General features: G+C 33.4%; 1 long non-coding RNA gene across 1 annotated transcript; it reads right to left on the reverse strand.

The window, feature by feature from the left end:
* Nucleotides 1-239: 239 nt before the first annotated feature.
* On the reverse strand, nucleotides 240-2,419 carry LOC307142004. The gene is made up of 2 exons (XR_013818407.1): nucleotides 2,298-2,419; nucleotides 240-1,824 (listed from the first exon to the last, which is right to left on the reverse strand). It is a non-coding gene; the product is annotated as an uncharacterized lncRNA (long non-coding RNA).
* Nucleotides 2,420-3,706: the final 1,287 nt, after the last annotated feature.

The following is a 3,706-nucleotide window of genomic DNA, read 5'->3' on the forward strand; positions in this document are numbered from 1 at the left end:
TGTCGTCTTCTGGATGTTTAAATGTGTTGCTGCATAATTTAAGTGTGTATATAAAATAATCACACACCCATTGTGTAACATCGTAAAATGCAATCAATTATGTCTTGGTTTTCACATTTTGACAGGTTCTAAAAAGGTTCAAAATCGGTCCAGTCAGACCTGAACGTCCATGAAACGTTTTAATCACGTGTACATCACAAACAAGAACACATTTGTGGACATAAGCAAAAAGAAGCATGTTCTGATTTAGCAAAACATTTTATTTTTTTGAACAGCCACAGATTTTCTTCTTTCATTAATGTTTAACATCCATTAACCAAACTAAAATAACAATTACAAAATACTGAATTATCATTATATAAAGGGATAGTTCACCCAAAAATTAAAATTAATTTACTCACCCTCACGTTTCAAACCTATACATTCCACATTTCTATGTTCTGCTGAACACAAAGATGTTTTAAAATTCTTTTGTAACCAAGCAGGTCTCGCCTCCCATTAACTACCATTGTAGGGAAAAATGATTATGGTAGTTAATGGGAGGTGAGAACTACTTGGTTACAAACATTCTTCAAGGGTCTTTTCTGACCCCAATGGACGTTTGCTCAAATAAAAAGTTCCCTTTGTGCAAATGGCATGAGACTTTGTACGGTTGTCAACACTCTCTAAATCTACAAATAAAAACAATTAATTGGATTGATATCTGTTTTTATGTTCGTGTGACAAAAAAAAGTCACACTCAGGCTGCTTAGAACAAATTTCATCCTCAAAAACAACAGAACATGCATACAGAAATGAAGTGGCACACTTCCAACAATGCATAAAACATCCACAATGCAAAATGATCATGCTCAAACACACACATACAGGAATATTTGTTCAATTTGTTATTGCTGTTCAGTTCATAGCATTTTGATGTTCATGTTGTGTATTGTTTACTCAATATGTAATAACTTAATTTCTGTAAATTTTTGTTCTGTTACAGTTAGTAACTGAAGTGTACATTCAATTTGTAGAATTATAAGAAAATCAGATGTTTGAAATAAAATGATAAATTCTAAAGACTCTGGTTTGATTCTAATCATAATGTAACATTGAAAAAAAATTCAGTACAAAAAAAATACTAAACTTTGACTAAATTAATTAATTTTAATTGTTATAATTGTGATTTCATAACATTTAGATATGAATCCAACTGTAAGATACTTGTGAAAAATGTCTTTCAGTCAGTCACATAGTAAGCAAATAGTGGAGCTTTGCAGCCATTTACTGGTAAAAGTCTTTTTTTTATTATTATTATTATAAAACTGTATTTTCCAAAGGATGGGCAAAAATCTTACACTAAACAATGTCAAATTATCCATGTTATCCCCACGAATGAAAGTTAGAATTTTGGGTCTTTTATAAAGTGAATTTTACATAAACTGATTTTGTGTTTTAATTTATTTATATAAATTTAACAATTATTATAAATTCTCCAAAAACTGCACAGATGTTGAGTAAAAACATTAATAAACATAGTTTATAAAATTACATTTTGTTGCCTGGGGTCTGTGGAGTCCCTCTTAATTCCCAAATTAAGAGGGTTAAACAAGGGTTAGACATCTTTTTGTTCAGCAGAACATAGAAAGGTATACAGGTTTGAAACACGAGGGTGAGTAAATGACAACAATTTTCATTTTTGGGGGAACTATCCCTTAAACACATTAAAGTAGTTATTTTGTTTGTAATTTTTTGTAACCATCACCAACAGCTCTTCCTGGAGAGTGATTCAGGTGTTCTGCTATTGCTGCATCAATCTCAGAGTCCACCTATTCACAGCATCTGAGGGAAGAGAATATATTTATTTTTAAAATAATAGGAAAAATTTGAGGTAAATGACATGCACTTATTTTCAAAATGTATTGCAAAAATGATCTCACAGCTCAATAAAAAATAAATAAAAACATGCAACAAGATGAATGAATCATGAGTTAAACATAAGAAAAATGTAATCAACATGCATTACATTTTATTTTACTCTATAAAAGATGTTCTGCTCTAAATGGGTGTTAGTGGGGGATGGAAGCATTACTTTCTGAAAGAAACTCTCAAAAGGCTACATTAATAGGTTACAGTAATAACTTGTGCTGTATAATTAAACGTGTTTAAGTTGAAAGTAACGTTTAGCCTACTAGCTAATTAGCCAAAACTCAAGTAATTCTCTGTTGACAACGTGGGCCTCATTTCTTTCGGTTCCTTCATGTTAAACAAGTAAAACTCAAGTAAATTTATCAAATACTACAAAATGTACTTACCCAACAGTAGATTTTTAATAATATATCAAACTCTCTCCGCAAGTCCTCTTCTCCTCGTGGTTGTAATGTAGACAGGAACTGGAGAACGGAACGCTATCTCGCGAGATAATCTATAATATCGCGGGATTTTGAAATATCGCTAGATTTATTAATATCTTTTGTTACTACATCTTGGCAGCACAGTTCAAGTCAGACTTAATGGTTATAGGATATATTACTGTTTTACATATGCATAGGCTACATTCCATAAAAATAATAACAACGAATACATAAAACGGGTTGAAATAATGACTAAAATGCAGTGGGTTCACAATCACTTAACCACACAGAGCACTTTGTGATTTTAAATATATTTAGCCTATATTCAAAATAAATTAAATATAGGCTAAATCTTGTATTTCATAAAGGTTTTTTTTATGGGTCTTGACTGGACGTGTACGGGACGTCAGTGGACGTCTATTCACAACCTCTTAAAAACTACTTGGGGCACTTAAATTAATTATTGCAGTATTAACCATGCAAGGTGTAAGCAGCTTCTGCATATTTCACAATGATTTCATAGAGGGTCATCATGGACTATAAATGCACGTGTAAAAGACGTCACCATAGTGACGTCCTCTTACGACGGATTCACAACAGGGTATATATTGAACTACACATAGCTAAAAGTCAAAGTAACTATTATACATGCAACCGGAGAGAACTGTAGACAGGTACAAATGTATCTGAGTGCATTTTTAAGAATGTTCTGTGTTACATACTTTTACCGATTTATGCCGTCCTACCGCGACTATTTTTGGCCAGGGACACGACGTTGCCGTCGGACCAATGTTTGCTGGGAGAGACCGTTAGATCTCAGTCAAATACAGACCACTGACTTTATAGAATATAATTCACATCTTCATACCATTCTTAACGATACGATTGCCTTTTCACAACAGCTGGCTGGTGAAAGAGGTTTCATAAACATTGCGCTTGCTGGGGAGAGTTTACCGGGGTCTGTAAATGCAGTATTAACTCCCGATAATAACCATGACCCTTCAATATTCATAAATCAGATTGAACAAGCTGCCCAGAGTAATAATGATGTGGCCGGTGATGCAACTTTAACATTACAGATATCGATCGTGCGAGATAAAACAGGGGGCGGACGGAGGAAGATTACTGACATAGCTATCAGCGAGAGTATTACTAGGAATAAAATGCATTTATTTAGTCCGTTTAATATCGATAACGAAATGTGTTTGAGTTACTGTCTAGCATATTTCCTCAATCCCAAATTCACAGATCAAGAATTGCACGCACCTGCGATGGACATTCACACAGGATGTGGGTTCAAGACACACGAGCAGATAGGTCTTCACAATTTATCTGTTTTTGAAGATAAATTAGACATAAAAATTGTAGTT

Source organism: Gobio gobio (genome assembly GCF_949357685.1).
Source record: "Gobio gobio genome assembly, chromosome: 2".
Lineage (NCBI taxonomy): Eukaryota > Metazoa > Chordata > Actinopteri > Cypriniformes > Gobionidae > Gobio > Gobio gobio.